Raw genomic sequence first — 16,898 nt, 5'->3', positions numbered from 1 at the left:
AAAGCTTTGTGAAGGAAAGAGACTTCATTTATCAGTTAAGTTTGTCAGGATGATGTTGGGACCAGGAATTTATTTTTAATGCCTAAATGGGATTTTACATTTAATACTTCAAAATAAAAGTCAAGCCCGTGTCTCTTATGGTATTTTCAATCTAACCACTTATCTGACAGAAGAGTAATGTATCAGCTCGTAAAGGAATAAGAAACTAAAGCCTATATTTAAGGAATCTAGTAAATGTGAGCTAAGTACATGGCATGACTTAGATTCTCAGAAAAATTAAGTAAAAGTCAAATAGTTTCAGGTTCTGTTAAATTGTTTAACAGTGTTTCAGCATTTGAAAAAAAAAGTATGTAGTTAAAATATATCAAACTAGAAGCTTTTTAAAATTTATTCTTTATAAACTACTAATCTTAACTTCCTAAGGAGAGAACTTTAAAGATAACAGCTGAGAGCTGATGTTTTTGTTACTATTTACTTCTTTCCATAAAAGCAAAAAGAATACTTTATATAATATACGTACACATACATATTAGTTTTAGTCACAAAATAGATTTTTTTTTTGGTGATTGATATTTTTGAGAGAAGCGGTAATAGTTTGGGATGGGAGAATAGGTGCTCATGATGGGCCTTGTTAATCTTTTGTCATGGTTTCAGGTGTGCGTATATCCAATACTACTCCTAATTACTTTTGTATTAACCTACTGATTCGTTCTTTTTACAAAAATGGCTACTTATGCATGAGAGCGTACAGGTCCGGAATTATGTATAGTTTGATCCTGGTGTCACTCAGGGTTAATTACAGTGCTCTTGCACTGATATTAGGTGGGTGACAAGAAGGCTTGCAGCTCTGCTTCCCCTTCCTCACCATTTGTTTATTTGGGAACTTACTCTACTCTGAGCATATTCAGGTAAATCACAGAACTGCAGGGATTGGAAGGAATGTCTGGAGATTGTCTAGCCCTCTGCTAAAGCATGTTCCCTACAGTAGGTTTCACAGGAAAGTGTCAATGTGGGTTTTGAATATCTCTAGAGAAGAGGAATTCACAACTCCAGTCTGTTTGAGTACTTCATCACCCTCAAAGTATTTATTTTTTTTTTCCTCATATTTGCAAGGAACTTCCTGTGGTCTAGTTTGTGCCCGCTGCTTCTTGTACTGTTCCTAGATACCACTGAAAAGAGCCTGACCCCATCCACTTGACTCTTGCCCTGTGGATATATATATGCATTGGTATGGTCTCTCCAATTAATCTTCTCTTCTCCAGCTTAAGCAGTCCCAGGTCTCTCAGCCTTTCCTCATAAGGGAGAAGGTCCAGGCCCTTAATCATCTTTGTGGCCCTCCATTGGACTCCCTCTGCAAGTTCCTTGTTTTTCTCATACCGAGAAGCCCAGAACTAGACACAAGAGCTCCAGATGTGTCCTCACCAGGGCAGAGTAAAGGGAGAAGATCACCTCCCTCAACCTGCTGGACATGTTGTTTTTGATGTACCCTAGTAAGCCACTGGCCTTCTTTGCCACAAGAGCACAATGCTGGTTCATGGTCAACCTGCTGTCCACCAGGACACGTAGGAATTTCTCTGCTGATCTCTTTCCCAGCAGGTCACTTCCTAACCTATATCAATACATGTGGTTATTCCTCCCCAGGTGTAGGTCTGTACTTGTCCTTGTTGAAGCTTGTAAGGTTCATCTCTGCCCAATTTTCCAGCCTGTCCAGGTCACTCTGAATGGCAGCACAGTTGTCTTCAGCTACTGAATGTCAGCCACTCCTTCCAGCTTTCTATCATCAGCAAACTTGCTGAGTGTGCATTCTATCCCTTCATCCAGGTCACCGATAAAGATGTGAACAAGACTAGATTCTTTCCTTCAGTATTCAGACACCTCTTCCATTTTCCATGACTTCTGAAATACAATAGAGAGTGCCTTCGCAGTCATTTCTGCCAGCTCCCTCAACACTGGTGGCCCCTTAAGGGAGCACAGATTTGCGTGTGTTACATTTGCCAAGGTGACCTCTGACTATATCTTCCTTGACTGAATGTAAAAATAAAAAGTAACAAATTGGAATTCTCCAGGAATATCAGACATTTGTTTATTTGAAGTTTATTTCCTATGGAAACTTGTGAAGCAGTGCATTGTAAAGATGTTGAGCTATGTTGTGATTTAATGCTTATTTCAAGCAGCAATAGCTGATGTGAATGATGAGCAGTTATCAAATTATAATACTCAAAACCATGAAGGAACTTTCAACACTAACTATTTTCTGTGTGCAGAAGTAGTGTGGATACTCATTCAAAAGCTAACTTCATATATTTTGGAATTTTTCTTTGTTTTCTATTTATTTATTGTGAACAGTGGAGTAAGGTGTTGCCAGCAATCTGGGTTGCACTTGGAATGCTATGTGGGGCTTCCCTACAGACTTCTTCCTCTGCAGGATTAATGGGGCTGAGGAATGCAGCTGTGCAACACCAGTAATGCTGTCCTAGTACTCAGAAGTGTGCCACTTGGGATTGCACGAGCACTTTCAACTGCTGAGGCTTTTCAGTACATCTGTGTACTGAGTGGTTAACCCCAATTTACTGCTGAAATAAATGACATTAAGAGAGTTATTTAAGGTCGTGCTATACTTCCATGGTAAACCTGTGTTCATAATCCATTTTCTATTTCCGTCTTTGGAGATTGCCAATGTATAAAACTTTAGTTTTATCTTCTTAAGCAATTCAGTGAAAGACTTGAACTCCGTGTGTATTTGAAGCTGTAGATTTATGCCGTGTAGAATTTTACTCTGTTGACAATATAAACTTCTTCCCTTTTGCATTTTATAATAAAAGTCAGTTAGGTTTTACAGTAAAACTGGCAATGACATCTATGGACTATCATATTTCCTGCCTTCCTTTGAGTACATCTGTTGTGCTTTGCTCTGCAGATTGAGTACTTTGTGTAGATAACCTGTCTGTGCACAAGAAGGAAACATTTCACAGGTGCAGCTATAAAAGTCACCTATGTGAATGCTTAGATGTGGATATTTCTTAAGGACCTGATCCTGATATGGCACCCAGAGTTAAATAAGCGCATTTATTCACTTCCTGCTGTTTATAAACCAATAAATCCAGAACTGTCTTTCTGTATGTTCGTTTCACTGCGTGGATGTATTGCATGTTCTTGAAACATAGGCTTGTTTGAAATTCCAGATGTGCTCAGTTTTGATAAGAAAGCTCATCATCATTTTTGCCTTTTTGTTTCAACTTTGAAAGACCATCTCTTCCAAGATGACAGCATTAGACAGAGGTGACAGTTTCCTTGTGGTTTTGCTAGAGAATCTTGTTGTTCTGAAAGACTGAAAGAAATGTGTTTATATATGTGTGTGTATACGTTTGTGTGTGTGCGCGCGCATATACACAAAGTATATATGGTATACATTTGTATATATATTTTCCACTCTCCCAGCAAAATATACACATATATATACATATATGCGTGTGTGTATATATATATGAATGCATACATACACGTGGGTATATATGTATTTATATACGTGTATGTGTGTTTTGCTGGGAGAGAGGGAAAAATATAATTCTTATTTCATTGTATGAGCTTCCCTGAGGTCAGAAAAGCAGAACCTTGACTGTGATGCAATGTATTATAATAAGTTCTTCTGAATGAAGTGTTTTGGAAGAGACAAGGAGATACTATAAAACTTTGAGAAAGTACAGTTGTCTTCCCTACGAAAATGGTCAGTATGAAAAGAGGTGAGAATTCAGTATCTCTGGAACATGAGCAGACCAGGATGTGAGTAGTCTTTTTAACAATTAAAGTGTGGAAGCTGATGGAGCTGTTTATCTCATTATGGAACCAGTAGCACTGGTTCAGCTGTCCTCCTCAACAAAGATTATTTCCATGACCTGGTCATGACCGTGTGTTATTCTGTCTAATCTCTCTCGCAACATTTTCTGCTTTTATAACATCATCTATTCATTCAGCATTTCTTATAAGTTCATTTTTATCTTTCAGTCCAATTAATCTTGTAAGCAATGCATCTTCTGTGGAGAGGGAAATGTTACTTCTTTTCTAGTTCTTCCCTTCTCTGCACTTTTCACTTGTCTTTCCTTTCATAAAGTTTTTTTGATTCTTCTGAGAGTTACATTCCTTAAATGAGATAATGAATTTGTTAGTGATAATGGACGAAAGGCAAGTGTTCTGGAAATAACACTGTGGTACATTCTGTACCACATTCTTTCCAGCTATGCTGCACTATGAAAGGAAGATGTGAAATACTTTACACTCACTGAGTAAATAATATCTGTTAAAAACAAACACGTTTGAAATAGCAGAACTGGATAGCTTTTTCCAGAAAGTCCTTGAATGAGAAGCTGAAAAAAGTATGTACAGAATAAGAAACTGCATTTGGGAACGCAGAGTGAAAGGAGACCACTGGAGTTTAATGTGAGATAGGTAACTAATGGTTGCTTCTGTTGTACTGGAGAAAAAAGGCCAGTGTGTTCCAGTGTGGAAAGGAGAACGTAGGAGTAAAAGTTCACTAACAGTAAGAAAAAGACAAATTTGTGTAACTGAGTGGTTGTTTGTCTCCAAGTTGGGTGCTTGCAAATATAACACAATATGTATATCAATACCATGCAAAGTACTCTATGTCTAATAAAGCTTAAAATTGAATTAATGCAGATTCAAAGGCAAGAGAAATAGATCCATTAGTTATCTTCTAATTTTTGATTGAAAGTATAAATTGATTTCATTCTAAGATTGTTGGTATCACAAGATACAGGACATTGAAAGGCAGTCTCCTACTCTGGTTAGCTTATTTACTTGTTCAGGAGGTCTGAGCTTTTTAAAAGGCTTCGGATACTGGTAACGTCTTTTTCATAATTATGAATAGTCTATTAAGAAAATATCTATTTGTAACTATTATAAAATTATTTTAAAGTACAAGGGATGCTCTGAAAGTAGTGTTTCCTATTTTGTTATGTTAGTGGTATGGTGATTGAGGTGGAACCTTCTTGCCAATATTCTGTTGTATTTTGTTGCCATGTAACAGATGGCAGCAGAGGGACCCTCCAACAAAATGGCATCTGATCTGGAAGCACATATGAAGCAAAGATGTCATTCCTTCATGTGGAAGAAATGGCACCCATGACATTCATCAACACTTGCTGAAAGTTTATGGGGACAAAACTGTGCATGTGAGAATGGTAAGGTGGTACATTTCAGCAGTGGCAAGAGGAATGTGAAACATGAGTCATGTTTTGGATAGCCATGCATGGGTATCACACTGTAGAATGAAGAGTGTCTCAATAAGTTCACATGCATGAATCATTAGATCATGACCAGGGAACTGTGTATAGAACTGAATACTGGTTTTGATGAATTGGAAACAATGGTAGCATTATTGGAATATTGCAGAATTTGTGCCAAGTGTGCCCCATGAATGATCACAGCAGGATAAACACAGTATGCAAGCTTGTCAGGACCTATTGAACCAGTATGAGATTGAAGGTGAATATATTCCATATCATATCATTACTGATGACAAGATGCAGTGTCATTACTGTGTGTTAGAGGCAAAATGATAGTCCATGGAGTGGCAAGATGTGAATTCCCCACTGAGGAGAAAATTCAAGATGTGGCTGTTGCTGTGCAAAATAATTTGCACTGTCTTTTAGAATAGAGAAGAAGGTGATCCTTCAGGGTTTCCTGGAACCCAGACAAACCATCAACACTGACTGTGACATCATGGCTCGGGCTAATCTGAAGGCTACAACTTCCAGAGTCAAGTCAGCAAAGATTGCCTTTCTCTTGCAACAGGGTAATACCAGGACCAATGTGAGTTTGAATTCTGTGGAGCACATTGCCAATCTTGACAGGATTGTCCTACCACATCTATTGTATAGTCTGGATTTGGTATTTTCTGATTGATATCTTTTTGGGCTGATGAAAGATGAACTGCATGGGTAAGATTATCCTAGCAACAGCATGATCATACAGCTCTAAAAGAGTGGATCACCTCCACTAGTGTGGAGTTTGATGAGCATGGCATGCAGGCTCTTGTTCATTGCTGGTGAAAATGTATAGCTAATGGTGGTGACTGTTGAAAAAGATGTTTTGTAGCTGAGAATTTGCTCTGTCAAATAGTATTACTGTGCGCTTTGTATTTGTTGTAATTTCCATAGAAAATAGGAGTCATTATTTTCAGAGTAACATTCATAAATTAATAATTAAACTTTGATAAATTACGCATTTATCTATTTTTAAGATCTCTGCTTTTTTAGAAAGAAAATCAACATGTAATGGATATGAAGAGATTTTGTGTGGGTGCATTTTATATTTGATTTCTAGTTTGAAAACTAGACTTCAAGTATGAGTTGTTTCATGTATTTTAAAGATCTGCTATTATGTAGAGTATGATGCTGAATGCAAGGAAGTCTTTTTGCAGGACTCCACTCTTTCCAGTACGCAGAAGAGCCTAGAACTAATGTGGCCTTAGCACTGTTGTGTTTTGGATTGATAATATAAGTTATGGTAAAAGAATTATTTTTTGGGTTGAGTCAGCAAGCATTTTTTTGTTTTGTTTTGTTTTTTGTTTTTGCTTGAACTAAAAACAAAAACTGAAACAAAAGGCATTTTCTTAACACTATATCTTTGCTTAATTCCAGATGGAAATATTTCAATTCTCTTGTTGTTTCTGTTTTTCTTTCTTACAGTAAGCGAATTGTCTCTCTCAAGTATATAAATGGTGCTGAATTGTCAAGCTGATTGAGCAACTTAAAATAATGAAATACACATCTGTCTATTAGGGCTATACCCACAATTTTCTGATAACATCCCTGCTTGGAAAACCTCTCCCTTTCTTTCTCACTTACTGTGGAGATGGCCATATAAAGATGGCTTTTTCAAGAGAGAATGAGACATCACTAGGAATAGTAGCTAAAAGCAGAGAATGCATTTATCTCTGTCATTCTTAATCTCAAAATCTCTTTCATGTGGATTAAGAAGCAGCTATCATACAGATATATTTTTTGATAAATTAATATCCTTGTAATAATGAAATGAAAGCCTTTTAAGAAATTGTCAGAATAATATTTATATCATGCCATGTGCCTCACGTTAATAGGTGCTAGTTTTACTAGAGTTGCCTTTTCTTTAAAAGCTATCCAAGTGAAATTTTCTTCACAAGACAGAAGGTTATCTGATACTAGGTCCTTAAGACATGTTTCCTTGTTGTATGAGAGGCTTGTATCTTTGTTGAGACAAATGTATAGTAGGTGTTTTTGTTGCTGTTTGTTTGTTTGCTTTCATATTTTTTTGAGATTAGAAAAAAAAAATATATCCAAAAGATCTTTACCTTTTCTTTCCTCTACCAGAGCAATTTTAAAAATTCAGTTGACTTCTGTTCAACACATAAGCAGGGATTATACATATTTTAAAGTACTATAATGCTGATAGTATTCCACTTGTTAAAGCTTTTAGTGCTATTGGAACCTTGACTAAAACATCTGAATTTCTGGAAAACTACTTCAGCTACTGTAGCAGAGAATGAAGAGGAAAGTGTGCATAGATATGTGCACATATCAGATCCATTTATGGATCATGTTTAGTGATCTTCCTTTTGAAACTTCCATGCGTTGTGATTCTGTGAATCTGCTGCATTTGTTTTGCTGGATATAGTCTATTTATATTTTGGTTCAGCATTGCTCCTCAGATATCTATTCTTAATCTATGTTGCACATTGATACTCCATGTGAAAAACTTGATCTTTTTCAAAGCTTGAATTCTTACCTTCAAGTTCCTGTTGTGATTTTTTTTTTTTTGCTGTTATTTTTTCCATGAAACTGCTGTGAGCTGAAGAGTTAATCTGTTCCTGAAACCTGTCATAATCAAATCTTAGAAAATTGCAGCTATGAAACTTGTTTTAAAAATGGTTTCCTTTCGACTTCAACTTGCATTCACACAGTTCTTTATGCATCTCACTGAATTGTAATTGGTCTAAAAAATCTCTGTGCTGAGCCATTTTTTCTTCCCTTTCAGAAAATAACAAAACAGAATTGTTTTGCACAAATACAACTCCAGAGCTGAGCACATGGTACTCCTAAGTCTCAATTGTTCTTACTGCACTTGTGAGAAGACACCAAAGCAGTAAATAATATTATTGTGCAGCGGCAAAGGCAGCTCAAGGACAATAAGCATTTGAATTTGCTCTTCAACCTGATGTACATAGTCTGCTTAGTAAGGCTACATTAGTGTAGAATGGAAGAGCAGGAACTTTGTGGCAGTTCTAAGGCCAGTAGCGGCTTGAGTTTATACGTATGCCTTCTTCAGTTTTTTTGTCTTCGACTTACTGGTTCTCTAATACTTTGCGGTAACTGATGCATTTACAAAACTTAGGAGTACAACATACATTGGAATTCTCAGGAAACATTTGTCTTTTACTTATTCATGCTTGCATGTGTCAGAATGCAGTAGAATCCTCAATGTGAACTCAGAAATATAAAAGCATTCAAATAATATCTATTCATGAGCAGAGGTAATCTAAATTATAATGTATTTTACCTATGTTGTTGCATGGGGTTGCTGTGAAGCAATCCTTCCAAGCTGGGTAGTAGTAATGTCAAGATAACAGGAAGTTCTATACCTCTTCAGATGGTAAAGGAATACCTGTATTTTGGACTGGTGGTTTTTTGTTTTTTGTTTTTGTTTTTTCCTGCAAAATAAGGAACTCAGGTTTGAACTGCTGAAAGAACTGGGGCAGATGTAGTTTTCCTGGCTTCCTGACTACCAAGATAAGACTCTTAGAAGGGCAAGTCATTCTACCTGAGGACAGAGAAAACCTAGCTGTGTTAGAACAACCTATTTCTTCCTATCTGTCCATCAGACATAACTCTCATCTTCTTTGCATTGCAGGAAAGGAGAAAAGAGAACTGGGCAATCTGTCCATGAGAGCTACAGAGTCTATCATGATTGGATTTGAAAGCATTGTATGAAAAAAATCATTTAATCTACTGGCTGAGGATTTATATGGCCAGAAAATAGGGCCAAAGTCTACTCTTAATTCAGGTCTGGGGTGCTCTCCGTTATGAGAATAGAAAACAAGTTGTGTGGACTTGAAGGGATGGTGAAATTCCTCATCCAACATGTCTTTTATCTACACCCTTATGCATCCATATCTTGAAGTTAGATCAGCTTCAGTCATGTGTGCTGCCAGCTTCACTCGTATGTGCTTGCAGTGCTGTACATTTTTCCTGTTCCACCTCCTTAAATAAAACTCAGGAAAATAAGGCAAGTAACGTGCTCATTGAATGTATGTTGTTGGGTAATAGTAAGGATGTTTTATTATGTCTTAAAAAATCTGTCTTGGATGGTATTCATATCAAAATTGTCTTCTAAGGAAATAGATTTTTGATTCTCATTATATGAAATATTCAAAAACTATATCTACTAATATATTTTGATTGGAAGAAATAAGCTCAAATGCCTGATGAGTTAAGCATTTTTCCTGGAATTCAAGGTCCATAAGAAGTGGCAGATGGGGTCACTTCACTGTTACTTCATTTACAGAGTACACCCAAAAAGTCAACAGACTCAAAGCTGCATGAATCAGAATGATTAATGTTCCAGGGTTATAATATTCAGATCAAATACTGTTTTCTAATTATTTTTTTTTTTGCTATATCACCTGGATAGTTTACAAAGAAAAAGAAATTGTTGCGTAGTGAAGATTTTTAAATTGGGCGTTTTGATTAACAATCTATTGTCATACGTCAGTTAAAGTCATTATGTACTTTTTTCTATATATTCAGGTCATGCGGTGAAATTGGGGAGTTTGAATTCTATTGAAGTACAATATACAAGTAGTCCTGTACAGAACAGGATGTGTAGGGGGAAAAAATATCAGCAAATGTGTAGGAAATTCCAGAATTCAATTTTTTTTTTTTTTCTTTCAAAGGCTATGAATTTTCTCAGGGCATTCCTCAAATGTATATCCAAATAGTGAGGCCAGTAGTTACAGCTTGATTAATTTGGAGTAGAAAGATGTTGAAAAGAATGTGCTACTTGTGATGAAAAGCAGTTGTTTATTGTGGGTTTTTTTTTTTTGAGATTATCATAGAAATGCTAAAAATATGTTGATGCCCCCACAGACTTGTATGCATTTAGTTCTCATTGTGAGTTTTGTAATTATATGAAAGTCACAACTTTACTGTAAATGACAGTTTTTGAATCCATTTTCAAATAGACACTATTTGTGTTTAAATTTCTCTCATGGAGTTCTAATGGGTTTGTAGAATTTCTAGCATCTGGAAAAGAGTCTGTCTTTTTATAATGCTTGTCAGTATCACCATTTGTAGTCTGTACAGCATACCATCTACTTCCTGCTGTGAAAATGCTCAGCTATTCTAGCTTAGACGCACATGACCTATGGGTGTTGGATACCTCTATCCTATGCATACGACCTCCAGTCATGCTTATTTGTCACAAGTGTAGACATTGACCCAGTCGTTATATTGGAATGTGTATGTAACAGAGGAATGACTGACGGAGCAATGTAATTGTGATGCAAATAAAACATGTATTCTTCAGACATGAATGTTATACCTTGTAACTGTTAAAAAATAGTCATTTTCTGGGCTGATAGGTGTCTATCATTTTCATCTGTCAAATGTTAGTTGATATGATTATCAAATACTAAATAGAAATTTTTAGTCTTTTTCTAATGCTATTCAAACTAATTTTACATCATCAAAGGGACAGTATTTTCTGTTTTTAAAAGACAAGTTCATTAATTTTTATTATGATTTTAAGATACTTGTGCATATCACATAGGTACACAGCTTGGTGGTTGTGAGTTTGAACTCTTAGTAGTGGTGTCTCAAGTGATAAAAATGACATGAGTAGGTAAGCAGGATAAAAGGATATTAAACAGGCCTATGCATAGCTTGTTTTCCGTTCCCCACCACATTTTTTTTTTTCAATAATCATGAAGTGATTATGTGTTGTTGTTTTTTTTTTGTTTTTTTGGTTTTTTTTTTTTTTTTTTTTGTATAGAGAGATTTAGGAAAGATTCTTGACATCATCTCCTGGGAAAAAAAAAATATTCGGGAAGGAGGATACCTTGTGGTGTCACTAAAACATTTTAGACAATCACTAGCTATAAATGTGTGCTGGAGTCCTCCCCAGGAGGGACTCCATCTTTTAAAATGCTTTCCAGACCTGTCTTTCTCAATTTCAATTAGTTGAGGTCCTTCCTTTTCTTTTGCTAACTTCTAGTCCTACCCTAGGAAATAAGTTAAATGTTTTCAGAGTTATTCTACAATTAGTAATTCTTAACAGGTAGTTTGCCTAGCATGGATGAGTAAAAGCAATTAAGCAATCTTTTTATGCAACGGGAAAGGGCCAAGAAGAATACACTTGTTTTATCAAGTAGATGTAACAGTGTGTGTACGTAAAATGACTTATTCATTTTGTGCAAGTGCACACTGAAGGTTGAGCAAATGTGTGTGAAATAACAAAATCTTTCAATTCCATTGAAGTTATTGTGAAATATAATCTCAAAAAATTTAGTGATTGTTTTTTTTTCATAGATAAGCTGCAGTTGCATGTTTTCATGGAAATGTTTTTATAAATAACCAGCATTTTGAGAGGTTAATTGAACAATTAAGGTATAGACTGTCTTATCAGTAGTTACTTTTACTAGTAATCTGTGAAACTACATGTTCAGAGAAAATGAGTTCTGTTCATCCTCTGTTGCAAGGATATGTATATGTGTACGTATACGTTTGCACATACATTTGAAGAAATTTAAAAACTAGAGTCTTCTTGACTTTCAGAAGATTACATGTACTGAAATAGAATCATATTGAACTGTGAAGCGAGACAGTTTCTTGCATAGCTCTTCTTTATGACCTGCTCAGTGTATCTTCTAGCATGAGGTTATGCTTGGAAGATAATGATAAATATTGATAAGGATTATTGCAGTCTGAACTGTTATTTCTATTACACTTGAACAGTTAGTGCTTTTGAATAAGAAGGGATTTTTGTTGACACTAGTATGATGTCTCAGGCTCTGTAATTATACTGTTGCCGAAGTGGGCATCCATCTCATCATCTTGATTTAGAGTGCCATGACTGACTAGACATAGTCGGTCCTTTGCTTCATGTTTAATCTGGATTTCTTGCTAATGTCACAGAACCCTTTTTTTTTTTTTTTTTTTTCCTTAATGTACTCCTTTTATTGTGTCATTTTTCTGTCTCACTATATCTCAGCACAGAATTTGTCAGAAACTCTAGGAATATTCTTGTGATACTGATGGGTGTTTTAAAGAATATTGTTCAGTTTTCTTCTGTACATTGAGGCTTTCATACAGGAGGCATCCTGGCTAAGAGAAATAATGTAGTCTTTCCCAGTCAAAGTCAATTAATTTTGTGGAAGTCTAGCAACCATCTCTCTAAAGAGCTGTATCTTCTGATCTGAGGTCCTTATTGCCTTTCTTAAACACAAGTAAGCACAAAGTCTTTGGTTCAATGTTGTAGTTGCCAGGTGCATGACAGCTGCCTTCCTTGTGTTCAGTCTCTGTGCTAGGTAGTCTGTTATGTAATTACCTTTTCATTTGAAAATTAAAAACAGCTTATGCTATCTATTGCTGCTGATTAGGAGATGATACAACTGTGCAAGCTATGGTTGGGATGCGCATGGAGTAAGTTTCCTTGGTCATGTTTCTCTGCTGTTGTTGGTTTTCTGCCCTGTAGTGGTAGCCTCCATTCTTATGTGACTTGTAGACTGTTACTTAGTTACTTAAAACTTCCTGAAAGTTTTTTTTTTTTTTAAAAAAAAAAAAAAAAGCAAATGCTGTTTGCTTGATTCCTTCATGTATTTTTCCCTTTTTCACCATGAGGGTGTAAATAGCTATGCAATGAAAGGATTAAGTATAGACTTTGGATCTTTCTTGCTTGTTAATACATTTACTCAAGATGTTGCTAGTGTACCTTATCTTTGAGCAAATAGTTACTGATTGTTTAGAGCCTTTCATCAGTTCAGCAGCATCAGGATGAGGTTATTGAGAGGAACCAGGAACAAACACAGCCTGGGATGGTCTGACAGTGCTGTGGGCTCACAGGCAGCCCTCTCTCATAGCCACACAGATACGGGCTGTAGGCTCTGCTGGGGTTAGTGTGGAGACCTAGGCCTGAGAAGGGTAGGAGGAGCCCCGAAGGAATATGGTCAGGGACAAAAGGGCCTTTCAGGGACCTATACAAGATTTTGGAAGCTAAATTAAGAGAACTGTTCAAAATGCCTATTTTAAATATGAGGATTTTTTACATGGGGGGGAAGAAAAATTAAAGGATGGCAAAAACACCAGTGGCTATCATATATGTCAAAGGCTGAATTGATGGGGTATACATGTGTGTGCATATGTATGCATACAAAAAAAAAAAAAAAAAAAAAAACAGAAATCATGAATGTATTTATAATCCTTTTGGACAACATATACTGAAAAAAAAAAAAACTATGATTTATTTTACTAGTACAAGCATCCTAAATTACTGTTCCTTAACAAGACTTGTTTTTCTGCTGATGGTACTATATAAATAAATGAATGTGTAGAGAAAGTTTTATGAAAGTATTTTCTCTGGAGTATGTGAATAACATATTCAATTTGGGAGAAATGATTTCTGATTCTCTGTAAGATAGAGGGTAGACTAAAAATGGCATAATTTTGTACTGCTTTTTACATCCATGAAACTAAATTCATTTGGAGTTGATTAGGAAAGATAAAACGGAAATGTGTCCTGACTTTAGAGAAGTGATTTTGTCATTTCTCTGGATGTCACATAGTGATCTACTGACGGAGGTGCTGGAGATGCTTCTAAACTCTCTATGAAATAACTGAGTTGTACAGTTCTGTATTTTTGTATGTTTGCCAGATGGCTGACAATGTAGGTTGGAGTGTCACGGTTGCACATTGCTTGCTTTGTTACAAAAACAGAAAATCATTTATAGTAAGAAAGTGGTGATTATGGTATTGTAATTATATTTTTAATATCAAAGTAAACATACGTTTTACAGAGAAATTATTGAATGTTTATACAGTATTAAATTTTTAAGTCACCAATTCAGATTCCATCTGTTTGATCAGACTTATTTTTCTTAATATGGGCATCTATATCTCTTGTCAGTGCAGGCATGCATGTGTTATCTAGTTGCTGAAGAGTTTATACAAATTAATGTTTCAGCTATATGAATGCATGTCTCCTCTTGCCCTGAAGATTTCACTAAGATGTGAGGATTTAGCTTCTGCTAATATTCTAAAGTGCCAACTTTTATTCACTGAAATGCACCTTCATGTTGTAAAAGAAACCAGATAAAAGAAGGGGAAGTATTATGTTAGAAAATAATGAGCCATATGCAAAAGCCGATACAGTGATGACAGAGGGTGGGAGAGGAGATAACAAGTATGAATCATAAGTAAATATATCTCTGCTGAACTGGTTGTTTCTGGGATTCTGTGCATTTTAGGGTTGGACAAAAATAAATTTACAGACGGTAACAGTTACTTAAGCTAATGCAAATCCATTGATATTATTCAAATGTGTAATGAAAAACACTTTCAAAAAATTAAGAACTGCTTCTAAATGAAAACAATCCTGAAGATGAGAATGAGTCATGGGTTTGGCAACTTTGCTTGTCTCATTGTGGTGATGCCACATGCTTTCCTTTGAATTGAATTGACTTTGAAGAAAGGAATCTGCAGAGTTAAGGGTGTGGTTTCAATACTGAGTTAGCAGAGTGAGCTGTAGGATATTGCAAGAAGTGGTGCATGTTCTTAGCAATTCCACTGGGCTGACACTAATGATGTGCAGCTGCAAATTTTAGCAGAGGACTAGTATTCTGAAGAATCAGCAAAACACTAAGAGATTGAGGAAGCCGACCACTTTATTTGACATCATCCCACAGTTAAACTAGCATAAGCTGGTGCTGGCAAGCAGCTTTTGGCTGAGGACGAAACTCAATTGATTTCTTTGAAACAGTTTTTCTTACCTGTAATTGGATGTGTCTGTCTTTGAGCAGTTGTATGGCATAGTGGAGGCTTGGATTTGCACACATGGAGGATTTTTATAATGACATTTATACTGTAGGAAGAATATTGTATTTGAGATAAGCCTGCATGAATATGCTTGGATTCCTTTTCTAGGTTGACCAATAAAATGGGATACATGGCTGGCAGTTTTCTCCTGCATTGTGTTCAGGAGCCTTGGTTAAAGACGCCAACTTTTTCTTCATATTTTTCTGGCAGAAATCATTTGTTGGATAAAAAATTCTAAGAATGTATGAGATATGTTCTTGTTCTTTCAATTAGGTGCAGTTTTATCTAAGGATGTTGCCAAGAAGCTTATCTTTTTTTTTTTTTTTTTCTTTTTTAGATGGCTTTTGTCAGTAAACAGTTTCAAGGTTGGAGATGGTGTTATAAAGAAAAAAAACTGTTTGAAGCTCAGAACTGAGTGCGGGTTTAAGTTGACTTTGGCACAGCATTATTGCAGAGGGTTTGTTGCTGTGGAGTTTGTTAATAATTATACTTACGAATTCGATGTGGGGATGTCCTTTGATCAGATGAAAATGTGCATTTCTGAACTCAGTGTCCTTTGGTGCTGCAATTATCTTTGTGTAAACCTATGAAGATACATTGTGAGATTACATTATGTAAGACTGCATAGCTGTGCACACTGCTTAGAGAGAATGTTAATTATTCACAGGTAGATCTTGAGTGAAACTAAGACTGGAAGGATATCTGATACATTGATTAGTCTGGGATCAGTTTACTGAGCGGTGCGATTTATTTTAAAGCAGCCCTCCTGCTTTGCACAATAAATGGTTAGATGCCTGAAGGTTATAAATATAATTTCTATATGAAAGAAGAAGAGATTATTCCTAAACTTCTGAAATTAATGTTGTAGGATTTTGTGTTGCGTGTCTTGTTTTATGACACTCCTTCTACCCCTTAGTCAGATTTATCACTGTTTCTCTACCTTCTCATGATATGCTGTGCTGTCATTGTTCAGATATGTAAAACATAATTCCTGAAAATGAAAGCATTAAGACGATGGTATTTCAATTTCTTTCTTCTTAAAGATGTGATAGAAGGAACTAAAGAATGATGGGTTTTAGTTTTTGGCTATTTAGGTTCCAATTCATGTCTCTATGTGTTGTAATACTTGCTATATCAGAATTAACTGTAAAAATGTTACTGTGCATTGTACAGTTATCCATATGTTGATTAATATACAACTTCTCTTCAAGATATTTTTGACTAAAAGTTAATAGTTTTTGCATATTCTTAACCCAGATGAAAAATTTCATGTATTCAAGAAATCATCATTAAATCATGGAATCATAAAATGGCCTGGGTAGTAAAGAACCATAATGATTATCTAATTTCAACGCTCTTGCTATGTGCAGGGTTGCCAACCACTAGAACAGGCTGCCCAGAGCCACATCCAGCTTGGCCCTGAATGCCTCCAGGGATGGGGCATCCACAACCTCCTTGGGCAACCTGTTTCAGAGTGACCATTCTCTTTGTGAAAAATCTCTTGTAATATCCTGTGGAATGGTTATATACATACATAGTACTTTTTTTTTAAGTCAGGTTTACAAGGACTTAACATATGACAAGATGATTTCACTCCATTGCTTACATGTCTAATGGAAAGTCACCAAATAACTTTCTAAAATAGAATACTAATTTATGAGCAACGATCAGTGGTTGAAATATGAAGCATCAAGGAATAGAAAAAGCCATTAGTTTCTAGCTTTCTCTGACTTAAGCGAGACATTCATTTAAAAAAAAAAAAAAAGTGGAGAAAAAAAGTGTGTTGAAATCTACAAGGGCTATTTGCAGTAGTTTTTCCGT

The 16,898-nt window shown here is 35.8% G+C and overlaps 1 protein-coding gene across 6 annotated transcripts in view; it reads left to right on the top strand.

Moving 5' to 3' along the window:
• Window positions 1–16,898, top strand: part of STXBP6 (syntaxin binding protein 6) — a 90,133-nt gene that overhangs the window by 4,164 nt on the left and 69,071 nt on the right. Inside the window, exon 1 of one of the 6 annotated variants that reach the window (XM_085225138.1) lies at window positions 5,042–5,195. The exons of the other annotated variants lie outside the window; for them this stretch is intronic. The gene's annotated coding sequence lies outside the window, so the exon portion shown is untranslated. Of the gene's footprint in view, window positions 1–5,041; window positions 5,196–16,898 lie in introns of those variants that run through there. 6 annotated transcript variants of the gene reach the window in all.

The sequence above is a fragment of the Meleagris gallopavo genome, chromosome 5 (assembly GCF_905368555.1).
Source record: "Meleagris gallopavo chromosome 5, MGAL_WU_HG_1.1, whole genome shotgun sequence".
Lineage (NCBI taxonomy): Eukaryota > Metazoa > Chordata > Aves > Galliformes > Phasianidae > Meleagris > Meleagris gallopavo.
This window is presented reverse-complemented; position numbering and strand designations above follow the sequence as displayed.